The sequence below is a fragment of the Somniosus microcephalus genome, chromosome 3 (assembly GCF_052327205.1).
Source record: "Somniosus microcephalus isolate GS21.2 chromosome 3, FLI_Smic_1.0, whole genome shotgun sequence".
Taxonomy (NCBI): domain Eukaryota; kingdom Metazoa; phylum Chordata; class Chondrichthyes; order Squaliformes; family Somniosidae; genus Somniosus; species Somniosus microcephalus.
This window is the reverse complement of record NC_140989.1, coordinates 108,702,481-108,722,282: the sequence shown is the minus strand read 5'-3', so window position 1 is coordinate 108,722,282 and position 19,802 is coordinate 108,702,481. Positions and strand designations below refer to the sequence as shown.

The 19,802-nt window shown below is 45.9% G+C and overlaps 1 protein-coding gene across 1 annotated transcript in view; it reads right to left on the bottom strand.

Annotated features, from left to right (window-relative positions):
* Positions 1-19,802, bottom strand: part of LOC147121256 (uncharacterized) — a 306,514-nt gene that overhangs the window by 148,777 nt on the left and 137,935 nt on the right. The gene's annotated exons all lie outside the window — the stretch shown is intronic.

Here is a 19,802-nt window from a genome sequence, read left to right as displayed (position 1 = left end):
GAATGTAGGAAAGAATGCAACAAAAAAAGCCCATTGAGCTCATCAAGCCTTCTCCATCCACAGATTATGTACAACCTGCTCTACATGGACTCTACTCACAAGCCCACTGGATTTCTTTGAGAAGGTAACTTAACCGGCTAATGGTGGCAATCCAGTCAATATAATCTACTTGGAATTTCAGAGGCTTATAAAGAAGATTAAGGCTCATGGGATTTTTCAAAAATTTGCTAACTGGATGGACAGCTGGTTTAGCAATAGAAAACAGGCGACAATCAATGGGAAAAAAACTGACTGGCGACTGTCCTAATGTAGTTCCACAGTCTGGATCTCCTACAAGACTGATTCACCTGTTAGGCAATTGGACAAGAAGCGGCATTCAATGTAATCTATGCACTGAAACACTGAAAATCTGAAGTGCATCAGTTATAGATGATTTCTTGAGACCTACACCTAAGAGAGGGAGGAGAGTTAGTCAGCTTGGTTGACAGGCCTACTGGTGAATATATGTCAAAGTCAGGATGGTGTGTGACTTGGAGGGCAACTTGGACGTGATAGTGTTTCCAATAACATTAAATTATTTACTGAAGAACAAGTAGGATGTCCTCTACATCTTCTGTCAATTTGAAGGATTTTAGAGAAGCAGAGCCAGCACAAGATCTGTACAGAAAAACTGGAAACAGTACACAGTGGGATTAAGCTACGCTCATCAAACATTAGGCTATTTATGGTTAAAATCAAAGCACTACGGCTTTTAGCTTTTCTTAGTTTCTTGGAATGGAACTATTTCTTTGGACGAATCAGGTCTTCACTTACCTCTTGATACCCTGAATAAAGTCTCGAGATGTATCTTCCAGGATGAGGTGTTACACATGGAATACATGAGCCCAAAATGTCCACAAAGTTTAATGCATATCAGGCACAAACACAAAATTAAAAAGCAGTAGCTAGCCCTGGGATATATATTCTGCTGCACTCCTTTTAAGTGCAGCAATTTTTTAATTTATTTAGTCAAGCAATAAAACATTTGAACAACTGTCAGACCTAAGCAATAGGAAAATAACTTGTAACAGTCATGTCCCCACCACCCTCGCCTCCCCCCGCCCCCAGGAATTTCCTTGGGCACGATCTTGCCAGTCCTGGGGAGATGGGTATGAAGGTGGGACTGCCGGGAAAATGGCTGAATCTGGGGGCGGGTGCCCAACCCGCCCCCAACCCGCCTCCATGCCATCTTCCTAAGAGGTGGGTAGCCGTCCCGCGCCAGGTCCCATCTCCTTGGAGGCAGGAAGAGAGTAAAGCCTATTAACTGCCTGTTAACAAGTGCGGGTTTCCCGAAGGCTCCGAAACCCGCCAGGTCAGCGAGGCGAGTAGTGGGTCTGCGGGGGTCGGAGGGGTGCAAAAGTGTGCTGTGAAGGTGAGTGATGGGTGCAAGTGTGGAGAGGTGAGTATCTGAGGGAAGTGGAAAGTGTTAGAAAAAGTGTACTTAACCTTTGTTTCTTCCTGCAGGCTTCAGTCGGTGTGTATGCGGAGAGTCTCGCACCTCTGCGTTGGAGATGACAGATGGTGGTTGCATTCTTCAATGCAACAACCATCTCATTTCTGCAAAAAAAAGCTGTTTGATGAGGTCTTGAATTCAAGACCTCATCAAACTACAGAGAATGTCACTGTTTCACAGAGCTGTCAAACGATGGCAATTCATCTGTCAAAAATTTTGACAGAAAACGTCATACATTGATGTTCTCTGCATCCGGCTTTCCCTTGATTGGCCTGCTAAGCCCACTGGGCGGGCTTAACAAGGTCAATCAAGGGAAAATAGCGTAGGTTGGCCAGAAGTTGATGAAGACAGGACTGAAACCCGACAAGTGGGAGTCCCGCCTCCAAAAGCTCCCCATTGGCAAAATCACCCCCCTTATCGCCAAAGACTAACAACAACTTGCATTTATATAGTGCTTTTAATACAGTAAAGCATCCCAAGGCGTTTCACAGGAGCATAATCTGAAAACAGTTGGCACCAAGCCAAAGGGGATATCAGGACAGGTGACTAACAGCATGGTCAAAGAGGTAGTTTTTAAGGAGCATCTTAAAGGAGGAAAGCGAGACAGAGATGTTTAGCGAGGTTATTCCAGAGCTTAGGGTCTAGATGGCTGAAAGCATGAATGCCAATACTACGGGCGAAAAGAGTGAGGGATGCACAAGAAGCCAGAGTTGGAGGAATGCAGCGTTCTGAGATGGTTGGAGGGCTGGAGGGGGTTACAGAGATAGGGAGGGGTGAGGATTAGAATTTTAAACTCAAGGCGTTAATGGACTGGGAGCCAATGTACATCAGCAAGCACACGGGTAATGAGTGAACAGGACTTGGTGCAAGTTAGGATATGGGCAGCAGAGTTTTGGATGAGCTCAAGTTTACGGAGGGTGGAAGATGAGAGCATTAGAATAGTCATATCCATGCTTTTGTTACCTCCAGATGAGAGTTACAGCAGAAGATGGGCTGAGGCAGGGGCGGAGATGGATTATGTTATGGAGGTAGAAATAGGCAATCTTTGTGATGGAGAGGGATTCGGGTCGGAAGCTTAGCTCAGGGTCAAATAAGACGCTGATTTTGCAAATAGTCTGGTTCAGCCTCAGACAGTTGCCAGGGAGGGGGATAGAATCAGAGTTTGTGGTGAGAGCCGAAGACAATGGCTTCGGCCTTCCCAATGTTTAATTACAGGAACATTTGACTCATCCAGCACGATGTCAGACAAGCAGTCAGACAACACTGAGGCAGTGGTGGGGTCGATAGAGGTGGGGGTTGTTAGCAGTCAACCTCCTTCGTAGTATAGTATATGGAACAAACTTTACTGATACCTAGGGTGCGGGATCAATTCAACCCGGATCAGAGAGTGGCTTTTCGGTTTCTGTTCTTTCGAGCCCTCTGAAGCCCCTTGAAAACCATACTCCTTTGTACACCATATTTTGCCTACATCAAAGGTACCTATCATAGATAGGAACTCATAACATATCTATTCTCAAATCCTTTTGTAACCCCTTCACAGCTCTCTAGATATATGTGAGATGTGGTCTCTGTTGTAGACAGTATTCTATAGTCCAGTAAGGAGATCACTACTACAATGGCTTAATTCTAATTATCTTACTTTATAGTTTTAACTTCAGACAGTATAAGAAGATTACGGGTCAATGACCTAAATTAGACATTTGCATACATTAGAATGAATCTAGACATAATAAACATACATTCTCCATTTATATGGATTCAAAGGAGAATCTGTCCCTGTGTCCAAATTCGAGTGCACTCTTTCGTTGGCACGCTTAAGTTGGAGCTCATGGTATGTATAATGTCTGCAAGACTTACGACTCCGAACCCCTTAGTTGAATTCTCTTCACGATCACTGAATCCCACTTTGAGTTCTGGATGCAGAGCTACTAATACGAAGGGCGGTGGCCGAGTTTGGAAGCCCGGGATGGGATGCGGCAGCCATTTGCCTCCTGAGCCCTCTTTTCAGAGCTCCTGCCCTCTTTTCTTCCAGTCGCTCGCGTTTCCCGCTCGAAAAACCCGACTCCACCCCTTCCTCCTGGGGTTTCTGCCTGGAGACTGCACAGCCTCACTGTCTGCAACAGTTGATACTGGTGCAGAATTATGGAAAGTCTGCTCTTAGTCACATTGTGTCCTTAAAAGTTCTTGCCGTACCTTCACATGGGCAACTTTAACCCAGGGATTTATAACAATGATAATACAGTGTCTAAGTTAAAGATTGATAACCATACTTAGCGTACATAACATTTCCAGTGGGTATTACACTCCCCCCCTACCAAATATAGGCATGTCCCCATGACTAATGAACTTTACACATAAGTGGTTGCATGCTTCCCAACCATGTATAAAGGGAGGTAACATATTGAACCGTAGGGGCTATCATTACACTTGGCACTCCTAGTGTACTGTATGTCAATCTTTCAGGAACCTTCTTAACTCGCTGTGAGCTCCTTATTTCGGATACCCGGTCTTCAGTTCCTTCAACTACGTTGGAGGCGTTGGTTCCTTTGTTATCATGCCTTTCAGTCTCTTTTATCTCCTTCTCGGAAGCATCTGGTTCTTCCCAGACCATGTCCAAGTCTGAGCTAAATGGTTCAGACAATTCATCCAGATTCTGTCTTATGCGTCTTTCTGGGAGGTCGTACCATAGATCCCATTCTTCATCTTCCGACTCATCAGGCTCCTCATGATCCACACACTGTGTCATGGGTTTTCTGTCTCCTGGAACAAAGTTTTCCTGGTTTCTCGTTTTTTTCCTTCTTCTTCTCTGCAGGGTTCTCCTACTAGGTGTCGGCTCATTATCCGCTGGCGGATCCAGACGCACTTGCTGTCCCAATGGCAGGATATGATTCCGGTGCAGTTTTTTTATGGGTCCATTCCCACCTGCAGGTTTTAGCCGCAACACAGGTAGTTGTGACATTTGACTTTCAACAATGTAAGGTCTAGAAGCCCAGCGGTCTGCTAACTTATGTTTCCCTTGAAGTCCTAGGTTCCGTATGAGAACTCGGTCACCAGGCATGAGTTGGGAAAAATGAATCTTCTGGTCATACCTCTGCTTATTTCCTTTATTCTGTTTGGCAGAAACAGACTCAGCAAGTTCATAAGCAGCTTGCAATTCCTTTCTCATGTCAGATACATACTTGAGGTAAGTTCTCTGTGATGTGCCATCACTGGATACTCCGAAACACAAATCCACCGGCATCCTCGCTTCACGTCCAAACATGAGGTAGTGCGGTGAAAAACCAGTAGCGTCATTTCGGGTACAATTATAAGAATGAACAAGATGTCCAATGTGCCGACTCCACTTGTTCTTTCGCTTTGAATCCAGCGTTCCAAGCATGTCTAACAAAGTACGGTTAAACCGCTCAGGTTGAGGATCTCCCTGAGGATGGTATGGAGTTGTTCTTGACTTCTCAATCCCGAGCATGGACAACAACTCATGTATAAGTCTACTTTCAAAGTCTCTACCTTGATCACTGTGTATTCGCTTTGGCAGTCCATAGTGGATGAAGTATTTCTCCCACAACACTTTGGCAACGGTGGATGCTTTCTGATCCTTTGTGGGAAAAGCTTGGGCATAGCGAGTATAATGATCTGTAATGACGAAGACATTTGCGGTATTGCTGGAATCGGGTTCGATGGACAGAAAATCCATACAGGCAAGGTCTAGAGGTCCATCACTTTGCATGTGAAACAGAGGAGCAATTCTTTTAGGTAAAGTCTTTCTCTGGACACAGCGTGCGCAGGACTTGCAGAACTCCTCAACCGCAGACTTCATACGCGGCCAATAGAATCTGTCCTTGACCAACCCATAGGTCTTATCTACTCCCAGATGACCTGCGTCATCATGCAAAGACTTCATCACTATTTCCCTGTACTTTTCAGGCAGGACCAACTGTGAATGACATGGTTTAGTGGGTGGGTGAGTGATTCTACACAACACTCCCTCTTTAATTTCCAAGTGGTCCCATTCTCTTAGGAGCAGACGACAGTCAGGATGTTTTGATTTGTCGATCTGTGTAATATCACCCAGACGGAGAGCTGAAAACACCTCATGAATACAGGGATCCTCCTGTTGTGCTTTGGATATTTCAGATGAACACAACATGGGTAAGTTTTGTACATCCAAACTGGAAAGGTTGCAAATTGCCTGGGGAACAGCATGCATTGACACTCCCAAGTGGTCAATCTCTCGGGCATGAAATGAATTCTTTTGTCCAGATACCACGGACATCTGACACATTACTTTCACATCTGCTGAAGCAACATCTTTCCACTCTGGTTTCTGGTAGTGTGGGCGACGAGACAGAGCATCTGCGTCAATGTTCTGGTTCCCAGGTCTGTACCTGAGACTAAAGTCGTAAGCAGATAGTGCAGCAAGCCAGCGGTGGCCGGTGGCATCAAGTTTTGCCGAAGTCAACACATAGGTTAATGGATTATTGTCTGTCCTCACTTCAAACTTCGCTCCATACAGATAATCCTGCAGCTTATCCACCACCCCCCACTTCAACGCCAAGAATTCTAGCTTATGAGCTGGGTAGTTACGCTCTGATGGCGTAAGACTGCGACTGATGAATGCTACAGGTCTCAGCCCTGCTCCTTGGTCCTGATACAACACACCACCCAACCCTTCTTGACTGGCATCCACGTGTAGCACATATGGCAGCTGTGGGTTTGCAAAAGCCAACACGGGGGCTTTAGTAAGACTTTGCTTTAAGGTGTGGAAGGCCTCTTCGCATTTCTCATCCCATCTAACACCAAAAGGCTCAGAGGGTTTGAAGTAGTCCTTGTTCTCTTTACCTTTAGCCTTTTTCTTCCTCTCGGCTGGTGGGAGGTAACCAGCCAGCAGCTGATTCAGAGGATGGGCCACTTTGGAGTAATCCTGCACAAAGCGCCTGTAATATCCGCAGAACCCAAGAAATGACCACAAGGCAGTCACTGTGTTCGGTTTGGGCCATGTGGTAACAGCTTCGATCTTGGATGGATCTGTGGCTACTCCATCCTGTGATACAATATGCCCCACATAGGACATGGATGTTTGGCAAAACTGACACTTGTCCAATGATAGCTTGAGACCTTCATCCTCCAGGCGACCAAGCACTTTCAGCAACCGAGCTTCGTGTTCTGCAAGGGTTGCCCCAAACACAATGATATCATCCAAGTACACCAATACTTCGAGCAAGTTCATGTCCCCAACTGTTTGTTCCATTATTCTTTGAAAAGTTGCTGGAGCGCCTGAAACTCCCTGTGGCATCCTTTCAAATTGGTAGAACCCAACTGGACATATAAAGGCTGTCTTTTCTTTGTCCGATTCACTCATCGGTATTTGGTAGTATCCACTTCTGAGATCCAACACACTGAACCACTTGCTTCCATTAAGACAAGCCAGTGCATCCTCAATTCTTGGAACGGTGTATTGGTCGGGAATAGTACGTCTGTTAAGCGTCCTAAAGTCCACACACATCCGATTCTTTCCGTTCTTTTTCCTCACCACCACTATAGGAGATGCATAAGGACTCCTGGACTCGGTAATGATCTCAGCTTCTTTTAACTGCGACAGGTGCTGTCTCACTGCTTCGATGTCAGCTGGTGCCAGCCGTCGAGACCTCTCCCAAAAGGGTTTATCCTCGGTAATTCTGATAGAATGGCGAGTACTCTTACTACAACCAACATCAAACTCATGAGTAGAGAAAACTCCTCTCCGCTCCATCATCTTCCTGACTAATCGGTCCTTCCATTCTTTAGGAACGAATGAATCTCCAAAGTTGAAGGAGGAGGGTGTCAGATCTCCGGTTGAGTTAACTTTGGACTCTTCCTTCACATGTGACCATGGTGTGGAGATGCCGGAGTTGGACTGGGGTGGACAAATATAAGAAGTCACACAACACCAGGTTATAGTCCAACAGCTTTATTTGAAATCACAAGCTTTCGGAGTGCTGCTCCTTCTTCAGGTGAAGTGGAGAAATGCATAAAGACACAGCTTATATAGTCAGAGAATCATGTCAGATGTTTACAGGTAACCTTTCCAACTGCCATTTATCACACCTCGGCAGAGAGATAATCACAGCAGTCAAAGGTGTGAATGGTGTCCAAACAGGTCAGTCAGGGAAACATTACATCAAAGAACAATGAGGTGGGGTCACAAGGGGTCAAATATTGCAGATGCTGGGGTCTGTATGAAAAACAAAAAAACAGACAAAAAACATTTTTTTTGGCTGGAAATCACAGCAGGTCCGGCCGCATCTGTGTAGAGAGAACAAGCCAATGTCGACTCGAGTCTGGATGACCCTGCATCAGGTGGGGTTACATGTAGCGTGACATGAACCCAAGATCTCGGTTAAGGCCGTCCTCATGGGTGCGGAACTTGGCTATCAGTTTCTGCTCGACGATTTTGCGTTGTCGTGTGTCTCGAAGGCCACCTTGGAGAATGCTTACCCGAAGATCGGAGGCTGAATGTCCTTGACTGCTGAAGTGTTCCCCGACTGGGAGGGAACACTCCTGCCTGGTGATTGTTGCGCGGTGTCCGTTCATCCGTTGTCGCAGTGTCTGCATGGTCTCGCCGATGTACCATGCTCCGGGGCATCCTTTCCTGCAACATATGAGGTAGACAATGTTGGCCGAGTCACATGAGTATGTACCATGTACCTGGTGGGTGGTGTCCTCACGTGTGATGATGGTATCTGTGTTGATGATCTGGCATGTCTTGCAGAGGTTGCTGTGGCAGGGTTGTGTGGTGTCGTGGTCGCTGTTCTCCTGAAAGCTGGGTAATTTGCTGCGAACGATGGTCTGTTTGAGGTTAGGCGGCTGTTTGAAAGCGAGTAGTGGAGGCGTGGGGATGGCCTTAGCGAGGTGTTCGTCGTCATCGATGACATGTTGAAGGCTGCGAAGAACATGACGTAGTTTCTCCGCTCCGGGGAAGTACTGGACGACGAAGGGTACTCTGTTGGTTGTGTCCCGTGTTTGTCTTCTGAGGAGGTCTATGCGATTTTTCGCTGTGGCCCGTCGGAACTGTCGATCGACGAGTCGAGCGTCATATCCCGTTCTTACAAGGGCGTCTTTCAGTGTCTGTAGGTGTCCATCGCGTTCCTCCTCGTCTGAGCAGATCCTGTGTATTCGCAGGGCTTGTCCATAGGGGATGGCTTCTTTAACGTGGTTAGGGTGGAAGCTGGAGAAGTGAAGCATCGTGAGGTTGTCCGTGGGCTTGCGGTAGAGTGAAGTGCTGAGGTGTCCGTCTTTGATGGAGATTCGTGTGTCCAGGAATGAGACTGATTCTGAGGAGTAGTCCATGGTGAGTTTGATGGTGGGATGGAACTTGTTGATGTTATCGTGCAGTCTTTTCAGTGATTCTTCGCCGTGGGTCCATAGGAAGAAAATGTCGTCGATGTATCTGGTGTATAGCGTTGGTTGGAGATCCTGTGCAGTGAAGAAGTCTTGCTCGAACTTGTGCATGAAGATGTTTGCGTATTGGGGTGCGAATTTGGTCCCCATGGCTGTTCCGTGTGTTTGGGTAAAGAACTGGTTGTTGAAGGTGAAGACATTGTGGTCAAGGATGAAGCGGATGAGTTGTAGGATGGCGTCTGGAGATTGGCTGTTGTTGGTGTTGAGTACTGAGGCTGTCGCAGCGATGCCGTCATCGTGGGGGATACTGGTGTAGAGTGCCGAGACGTCCATCGTGGCGAGGAGTGTTCCTGGTTCAACTGGTCCGTGGGTGCTGAGCTTCTGTAAGAAGTCTGTAGTGTCGCGACAGAAGCTGGGGGTTCCCTGTACGATGGGTTTCAGGATGCCCTCGACATATCCAGAGAGGTTCTCACACAGGGTTCCGTTGCCTGATGCGATAGGACGTCCAGGTGTGTTGGCTTTGTGTATCTTTGCAATATTTGACCCCTTGTGACCCCACCTCATTGTTCTTTGATGTAATGTTTCCCTGACTGACCTGTTTGGACACCATTCACACCTTTGACTGCTGTGATTATCTCTCTGCCGAGGTGTGATAAATGGCAGTTGGAAAGGTTACCTGTAAACATCTGACATGATTCTCTGACTATATAAGCTGTGTCTTTTTGCATTTCTCCACTTCACCTGAAGAAGGAGCAGCGCTCCGAAAGCTTGTGATTTCAAATAAAGCTGTTGGACTATAACCTGGTGTTGTGTGACTTCTTACATTTATTCACATGTGACGACAGTACATTTACAGGAAACAGATGCGCAATCGGCATTCCTTTCCTCAATGTGATTCCTTTGCCTGACATATTCCTCACGGTCACTGTAACTCTCCTTGACATCACAGCTGTCGGGGTCTGCAACTCTGGTCTCACCAGAAGCTCATTTGGAAACCGTGACTCTTCTGCAGGATCATCAGGTGACTCTATCAGAATGGCTTCAGTACCTGGCGTTCCAGGGAATTTTGATATCCCAGGGATTCTAGCCACTCCTCCAGGACGCAGGGTGATAGGTTTGGCTCAAACGTACCACACAGTTCCTCTTTTGCTATCATCTACGTCGGAAGAAAGTTCAGGCAGTTTCTCAAAAGCCTTTTTGAAAACAGGGTGAATGTGTCTGGTGCTCAAGAAGTTTTCACCTCCCTGCTCTTTGCAGCTTGTCAGGAGTCGTCTCACTATGGGTGTATTACTGCCAACCAGTATGGAAGCCTCACCTTTCACCATGGGGTCAGGGCAAACCAACACAAGTGCATCAATGGTCTCAGTGGTCCCTACATCAGCTTCCAAGAACTCCAACCTCAGCGACAAATAGCCATCATATGGGTAATCAGCAGGACTAAGGCCCCAGATCTGCAGAAGACTGATTGGGGTTAACGGCAAATGCGTCAGATATCGGTCATAGAAGGATCTGTACAATATGGTAACCTGAGAACCCGTGTCAAGGATAGCTTTAGTATAAATGCCTTCAATCTGTATTGATACAGCAGAACTCGGCCCTACTAAACCTTCAGGTATGATGTCTTTCATATCCCCTCGTCTATTATTGCACTTAGCGGAACGTGTCTTAACTACAGGGACAGCAGGCCGTTCCGTTACTGTGCCCCTTTGTAGTTTCCCGACTTCTTGGTAAGTTTTATGAGACGGTCATTTACTTTTTTTAGATTTTCCTCACCTCTACATTCTCGCTTGAAATGTCCATCCTTTCCACAGTTATAACAAAAGACTCCAGGTCTATCTCCTTCATGGGGATATCCTTTAGAGGAATCATTCATTTTGCTGTTAGACTTCGCAGGGTGTTCAACCTTTTTCACCCGTGCGTCATCCCTTTCTGTGTTGGGCTTAGACCGAAAATATGCCATCTCGGCTCTCATGACATTTATTTCCTTCTTCAGCTGTTCCATCTCAGGGTTGACATCACCCTTAGGAGTAGGAACTGTAACAGGAATCACAAGCTTGGACACCACAGCACTCTTTGCTACATTCCGGGCCTGAAGCATATCCTCCTCCTCTCTGACTTCCCTTAGCAGCTCAGTGAAGGTAGGTGGATCTCGCAACTTATGGGTCATGCGTATGCGAAGAGCAGTCACGTCTTCGAGCAATGCACCTCGCACAACGTGTTCAATGCGGAACCGATTCATTTCAGGCAACTCAATCCCTCTTTTCCGTAACATACAATGCAGCAGTTTGTCTATTCTCAGCAGATAACTGGACAGCTTCTCGCCCTCACACTGGAATGTGCTTCTGAATCTGACCATCAAATCTGAAATGGTTTCAGTAGTTCCAAAGGCAGTTTCTAGAGCCTGCATGTAGTCAAAGGAAGTAGCAGAGGTGTTCTGCGCCTTTAAGAATCTTACAATGTCAGCAGCAGGACCCTTAAGGCTTTCTACTATTCTCTGCCTCTTCACATTGTCACTGCACTGCCATTCCTCTAGCAGAGGCAGGGTCTGCTCAGCCCAGGCGTCGTACTCCTCTTCCCCACTGGGAGTTGGTCTCACTCCTGAGAACATACGGAGCTTACAGTATCCCTGAGCCTCGAAGGGCAGATTGGTGCATTTATCCACCAGAGAACTAATGGCACTGACCAACTGAGTGTTCATATCCAGGGCCGAAGGACCTATCAGACCTTTGACATCAGCAACAGTCTTTCCTTCTTGTCTCAAGAATGACAACAACTTGGTCTGAAACCCTTCTCCTTCCTTAGTAGTAATAGGGACAAACTGAACTGGCCAGGGACCAGCCTCTTCAGAAAGCCCAACTGCCTCAGGTAAACCATGACCTCTCAGGTTCTCTGATGTCTGGATCAACACAAACTGCTTCTTGGTAGCTGTATCCAAGCAGCACTCAACTATCCTAACCTTTCCAAAGGCTTTGACACAATTCAGAGCCCTTAGCAAGACATCACCAGGGTCATCGTTAGCAACACCATTCAGCACAATGGCATGGGTAGTAGCTATCTGCTTCCGTTTGCACCAAGCTTCAACCTCAATAACATCCATCTTTTATGCTCAAACAGCCCAGTAGAAACCACAAACCACTCTCTTAGCAATGAGCATTCAATACTGTTAGTTTACTGACATAAATAGACCACAATCCCGGACGAGCCCCCAAAATGTAACCCCTTCACGGTTCTCTAGATATATGTGAGATGTGGTCTCTGTTGTAGACAGTATTCTATAGTCCAGTAAGGAGATCACTACTACAATGGCTTAATTCTAATTATCTTACTTTATAGTTTTAACTTCAGACAGTATAAGAAGATTACGGGTCAATTACCTAAATTAGGCATTTGCATACATTAGAATGAATCTAGACATAATAAACATACATTCTCCATTTATATGGATTCAAAGGAGAATCTGTCCCTGTGTCCAAATTCGAGTGCACTCTTTCGTTGGCGCGCTTAAGTTGGAGCTCATGGTATGTATAATGTCTGCAAGACTTACGACTCCGAACCCCTTCGTTGAATTCTCTTCACGATCACTGAATCCCACTTTGAGTTCTGGATGCAGAGCTACTAATACGAAGGGCGGCGGCCGAGTTTGGAAGCCCGGGACGGGATGCGGCAGCCATTTGCCTCCTGAGCCCTCTTTTCAGAGCTCCTGCCCTCTTTTCTTCCAGTCGCTCGCGTTTCCCGCTCGAAAAACCCGACTCCACCCCTTCCTCCTGGGGTTTCTGCCTGGAGACTGCACAGCCTCACTGTCTGCAACAGTTGATACTGGTGCAGAATTATGGAAAGTCTGCTCTTAGTCACATTGTGTCCTTAAAAGTTCTTGCCGTACCTTCACATGGGCAACTTTAACCCAGGGATTTATAACAATGATAATACAGTGTCTAAGTTAAAGATTGATAACCATACTTAGCGTACATAACATTTCCAGTGGGTATTACACTTTGAAGACAGACTATTCATACAAGCAGTTGTAGTTAATAAGAACATAAGAAATAAGAGCAGGAGTAGGCCATTTGGCCCTTAGAGCCTGCTCCGCCATTCAATAAGTTCATGGCTGATCTTCTACCTCATCTCCACTTTCCTGAACTATCCCCATATCCCTTGATTCCCTTAATATTCAAAAATCTATCAATCTCATTCTTGAATATACTCAATGACTGAGCCTCCACTGCCCTCTGGGGTAGAAAATTCCAAAGATTCACCACCCTCTGAGTGAAGAAATATTTTCTCATCTCAGTCCTAAATGGCCGACCCCTTATTCTGAGACTGTGACCCCTGGTTCTAGACTCCCCAGCCAGAGGAAACATCCTCCCTGCATCTACCCTGTCAAGCCCTGTAAGAATTTTGTATGTTTTCATAAGATCACCTCTGTTGGAGGAAATTTTTAAATGGCACCGTAGTGCCTGCTGAACTTCTGGACATTCGTTAACATTTTGCAGACACTGGCACAACAGGCAGCTGACTTGATCTGCTTACACCAAACGTGTGATGTCACTTGCACAGAACAGTAATATAATTAAGTTGTTTGCTAACGGTATAATAATATGATCAACTTGTTTTTGATAGAATGTGATGGGATTGGCCAAAGTTAAAGAATGCTAAAGTGCCCGATTGGTCAAATGTAATATGGTATCTTTCCTGTTTTTAAATGGTATAAAAGGAGCACGGCTGCTATTGCAAAATTGAGAAGTTTGGCGATCACATCCATAAGGTGTTAGCACTTCTCCCAGAGCTCTGTAGTATAATAAATACTGTTCTCCTTTGCTTGGTGTCCGTGTCCGGTTTATTTAAAGCAGAGAGTTAAGTTGTGTACGCGTCGACTTTGTATATCACTTAGTCCGCTCAGGCACCAATTAATTCTATATCAACCTCTCATTCTTCTAAACTCTAGAGAATATAGGCCTAGTCTACTAAATCTCTAATCATAGGACAATCCCCCATCCCAGAAACCAGTCTGGTGAACCTTCATTGCACTCCCTCTATGGAAAGTATATCTTTCCTTGGTAAGGAGACCAAAACTGTACACATTATTCCAGGTGTGGTCTCACCAGGGCCCTATATAGTTACAGATGTCTTTACTCTTATACTCAAATCCTCTTGTAATAAAGGCCAACATACCATTTGCTTTCCTAATTGCTTGCTGTACCTGCATGTTAACTTTCAGTGATTTGTGTACAAGGACACCCAGGTCCCTCTGAACACCAACATTTCCCAATCTCTCACCATTCAAAAAATACTCTGCTTTTCTATTTTTCCTACCAAAGTTGATAACTTCACATTTCTCCACATTTGCCATGTTCTTGCCCACTCACTTAGCTTGTCTATATCCCCTTGAAGACTCCTTGCATCCACCTCACAACTTACATTCCCACCCAGTTTTGTATTATCAGCAAACCTGGATATATTACATTTGGTCCCCTCATCCAAATAATTGATATAGATTGTGAATAGCTGAGGCCCAAGCACTGATCCTTGTGGTACCCCACTAATTACATCCTGCCAACCCGAAAATGACCTGTTTATTCCTAATCTCGGTTTTCTGTCCGTTAACCAATCCTCAATCCATGCTAGTATATTACCTCCAATCCCATTAGCCCTAATTTTGTTTAATAACCTCTTGTGTGGCATCTTACTGAATGCCTTCTGAAAATCCAAATACACCACAGCCACTGATTCCCCCTTATCTATTCTGCTAGTTACAACCTCAAACATGATTTCCCTTTCATAAATCCGTGTTGACTCTGCCCAATCCTATTATTATTTTCTAAGTGCCTTGAAAGAGTTAAAAGGGCTAAAATAAGGGAATTTAGAAACTCAGCATATATCCAATGTTCATGTCCCATAGGGAAGTATGGTGGAATGTGGCCAAATGGTCAAACTGTCAGCTGCTAGCTGAATAATGGGCACAAACCGTCAGCTAATAATTGAATAATGTGGTCAAATGGTCAAACTGTCAGCTGCTATTAGCTACCAATTGAGGAATGTGGTAAAGATAACATATGGGGTCACAGGACTATGTAACGGTCAAAATGTGCACACGGGTCGCAAGAATTTGCACCCGAAATCAACTGCATGATGTAAGCCATGACTTAGACAATAAAAACTGTATATAAGGCAGGGGATCTTAGCGATCGGACAGCATTCATCCCAGCATGAGTGTCTCCCCTGCCGGCTTGTAAATAAAGTTGCTTTACTGAACGAACCTCTGGACTCCGAGTGATTGATTGGGAATAAGGCGGACATCGACCCTTTATATCAGAGGGTCCGTCTAGGGGAGAAGAAGCTCTCCTGGTTTTACCCTTACAACTTGGCGTAGTCGGCAGGATCTACCGGACGGGCTGAGTAGAGACATTGTCTCCTTGTATCGAAGCCCAGGGCCGGAGATCCAACGAACCTAGGCGGTGTCCGGATACGTAAGTAAAGCAACTTGGGTGCATGCTAGGATATTGTAGAAATGAAAATGTCTGAATAAGTTGAGGAGCTCGGGTTATATAGAATTGGATGTAGGGAAAATTCAATCTAGGCGGAGTTAAAACCGCGTAAGCAGGGAAAGGTCCCTGAAGGTCCGGGGGAGTCCCGGAGGTAACAGGTCTAGGGGAGTCCCGGAGGTCCGGGGGAATCCTGGAGGTAACAGGTCCAGGGGAGTCCTGGAGATAACAAGTCTGGGGGAGTCCCGGAGGTCCGGGGGAGTCCCGGAGGTAACAAACGAGGGGGGAACTAGCAAATCCACCCTAAAAGGATGACGAACAAAAAGGACGCCAAAAGATCTAAATGCCCGTACTAGTTTGTACGGGATAGTATCGGATAATGGAAATTCCGATAGGGACGGGGTAAAACGACCCTGGGGAAGTGAGAAAACCTCACGGCAATTCCCGAGCGGCTAGAAAATGGCTGAGAAAGAAATCGATGGACAAACAGGATGGCGTAACGTAACTTGCTGTATGAATTTGTGCGCGATAAGTATGAGAAAGTTAAGGAAAAGATGGTTTAAAAAAAAGGGATATGATGACAAGTTAATGAGGAGAATGGGAAAGGAAGGTGGGATCCTGAATGGGTTCCCAACCGACGGAGGGAATGGTGGAGTGGGGAGAGCGAGAATAAGGAGGAGAAAACTGTGGTGGTTCTTTGTCAGGGCCACCTGAAAAATGTGTAAGATTGGGGCCACACGGGAGAGGGAACAAGAGGAGTTAGTGGGACAGTTAAAAAGGTGTGCCGCTGTAATAATGACAAGGTCAGTGCATAGTGGAAGGAATGATAGTGAGGAGATTGAGTGGGATGATTCAGAAAGAGAAACCTAAAGTTTTACTGACACGGAAGTTATTAATGTCTGTGCTGAAACAAATAAAACACGATTGCTGAGTGAAAGGAACCTCAAAAAATGCTGGGATCTCAGTTTGTGTGAAAGTGTGTGTTAAAGTGTGAAAGTTTTCCTGACTATGGATGTTTAAGAAGTTATAGTATTCCATTTGTCTGAAAGTCTGTCCTTAAAAAAAAATGTCTGGTGTGTTTTAGCTCCACCCACTCTTTTGTACAGAGAGCTAAAAGCTGTTTAACCCTTTGAAGACTTGTCTTGAAGGATGGACAAGCGTGTGTTGTTTTAAGTTTGTTAATTGTTTTACAAAAGATAAGCTTCAGCCTTGAAGTCACAGTTGCCAATGTGCCTGGAAGAAAATGAATTTGAATGTTTACAAGGCATGGGTAATTGCTTCTTTGTTAATGTGGCTATCGTTTCTTTCTTTTCCAAGTGATACTGGTTAGTTTAAAAAAAATCTTGATCCGGATTGAATTGGAGTTATTGAGGTTAATTAACCTATTAAAACCAGACTTTCATTGTGGCCACGGTGAAATTCTGGTTGGTGTAAATTTGTGTAGACCGTATTGAATAAGATATTTAATGGTCTGAAACCAGACTTTAAAATATTTACAGTCTTGGATATAGCGAACAGGTTCTGGTCCATACCATTGGCAGAGGAATCACAAGGGAAATTCGCCTTTACTGTCAGGGATAGACAGTATACATGGACCAGTGTCCCGCAGGGGTTCCATAATAGTCCAAATATATTCCACCGTGTACTGAGACCTATCAAGGTACCAGAGCGCCCTACTCCAATATGTTGATGATATAATGATTGCATCAGAGGATGCCAAAGTACAAATGGGAGCATTACTAGCCACCCTCCAGACACTTAAGAAAGCTGGCCTTAAATTGAACCCAAAAAGGCACAGGTTGGACTGTCCAAAGTAAAGTATCTAGGACACAAAATTAGCCAGGGGTATAAGGAACTCTCGCAAGAACAAAGGGCAGCCATAAAAGACATGCCAAGGCCAGTGACTGTCCAGGGAGTGAGGAAAGTGTTGGGACTATTTAATTACTGCAGGAATTTTATATCAGGCTTTGCAGGGAAAGCAGAGCCAATTCAACGGTTAGTTAAAGGGGGGATGCAGTGTATGTACTTTGCAGAAGGAACTATATTCTGCAGCCCCTGTATACTGCAGTACCAGTAGTGACCATCCCTGTATATAAGCCTGTGTAGTAACTTTGCATAGTAGTTCCAGTTTTGTCTCCACTCAGTAAACACCTGTTGTAACCTACTCCTGCAGTCCGTGTCTCAATTACACACCGACATAATACTGGCGACGAGCAGATCCGAACTTACCTACAGTTCTGCACCACCTCATGGGGATCCATCCCTGAAGCGAAGTTGTTGGAAGTCGAGGCCAGAAAGAAGAAAGAAAAAAAAACAAACAGAAGAAACGGGCGTCGACCGAGGACAACCGCCTCTGATTCATCGGAGTTGAAGATTTGCAGGAGAGGCTGTCGAGAGCGGGGCTTGGTTATCCTGTCTCTGGTGTTCCAGCTAATCGGGCTGGTGGCAGGTAGTACACTGATCCTTCCTGGGCTGCGGCGGGCTAGAGCTCGATCGGGTGGCTTTTCAACGGGGCCGAGCAGCGTTGTCGGGAAGAGGAGAGAGAGAGAGAGGGTGGAGCACACAAGGCGCGGCCGGTGCTACGAAGCCGGGCAGCGTACAGACCCGAGAGGAGGGAGGAAAGCATCCCAGAGGGTTTGCTCTGACGACGGGAAAATAAAAGAAATTAGAAGCACAGAAAGCCGCGAGGAGCTGCAGTTTGCCACGGGGACCGCGGAGAGCGGCGTTAGCAGCAGCGCGGGGGGAGAAGTGCGCGAAGACCATAGAGCGTCGCCATCGAGGCATAAAAACGCCAGTAACAGCGCTAGCAACAGCGGAGAAGACAGAAAGCACGGGAGGCGCCATTTTGTTCATTCGGGGAAGAAGGCAAAGCGCGGGAGGCGCCATCTTAGATTTCCAAGATGCCGAAGACTGGCAATATCACTGCCTTCGATAATGCAATAGAAGACTGGACCACGTATGTGGAAAGAGTCGAAGTATATTGCAAGGCAAATGAAGTAGCCGATGAGAAAAAGGCATCGGTACTACTAAACTTAATGGGCGCAAGAACGTACGGCCTATTGCGGAACCTGATCACTCCAGCCAAACCGATGGCGAAGAGTTTTAACGAAATTGTTGATATCCTACAGGAACACCTAAATCCTACACCGCTGCTGATAGCGGAAAGATTTAAATTCCACAAGAGAAATCAACATAAAGAGGAGAGCAATGCTGATTACCTTACGGAACTACGCAAGCTATCAAAGCACTGCCAGTTCGGAGCAGGACTGGCAGATACCCTACGGGACAAATTTGTCTGTGGACTCCTGAGTGAAGGAACCCAGAAGAGGTTACTCTCAGAGAAAGAGCTGATGTTAGATAATGCTTTCAGCGTGGCAGTATCATACGAAGCAGCAGCAAGGGGAGCTGCGGAAATACAGCAAAAGCTACAAGAATACGGCACCCATGAAATGACACGGGGATTTGAAAAATGTTATCGCTGCGGCAGAACAACCCATGACCAGAAGGACTGCTGGTCCAAGGACAAAATATGCAGGCAATGTGGAAAGATGGGACACATTGCACGAGTTTGCAGGTCTGGAAAGAAGACTAACGACAACAAAAAGGCTACTAAGGCACAGTACAGGACAGTACAAAAGATGACGGACAGTAGTTCCGAAGACCAGAAGAGCGATAGTGAATCCGGGAACAAGAGACTAAGCTGTCTCAAACTTCACAACGTAATTGCAAAAGAGGATCACCGAACCATTTGGGTCATCCTCACGATAGCAGGGTCCCAAGTCAAAATGGAATTGGATACAGGATCAGCTCTGACCGTCATGAATCGACGAGACTACGAGCGGCTATTCTCAGGCATACCCTTGAAAGAGACACCCATTGTCTTGAAGGCGTATACGGGGCAGAAAGTATACCCCAGAGGAAAAATAAGGGTGCCTGTCGAATACAACGGCAAGGAAATACAGAAATTGTATCTGTACATACTGCAAGATGGTGGACCACCATTATTGGGACGTGAATGGATCAGAAAGATAAGTTTAGACTGGCACTCCATTCAGGCACTGACTGTGGCTGGTAAAAAGGATGACGACGTCACACCTGGACGATTGGCAAAAATCTTAGCTAACGCCAAAGAGGTACTTCAACAAGAACTGGGAACTCTTAAAGGCGTAACCGCCTCGATAAAAATAGAAGAGAATGCAATTCCCAAGTTTTTCAAAGCAAGACCGGTACCGTATGCAATTCGCCCAGCCGTCGAGGCAGAGCTGGAGAATCTGGAGAATGCAGGCGTGTTATCTAAGGTAGACTGGAGCAAGTGGGCGACACCCATCATTCCTGTCATGAAGAAAACGTTAAATAATAAGCCTGAGGAGCCAAGGAAGGTCCGCATCTGTGGGGACTTCAAGGTGACGGTGAACCCAGTCCTTCACACAGTGCAGTATCCTCTCCCGAGGATA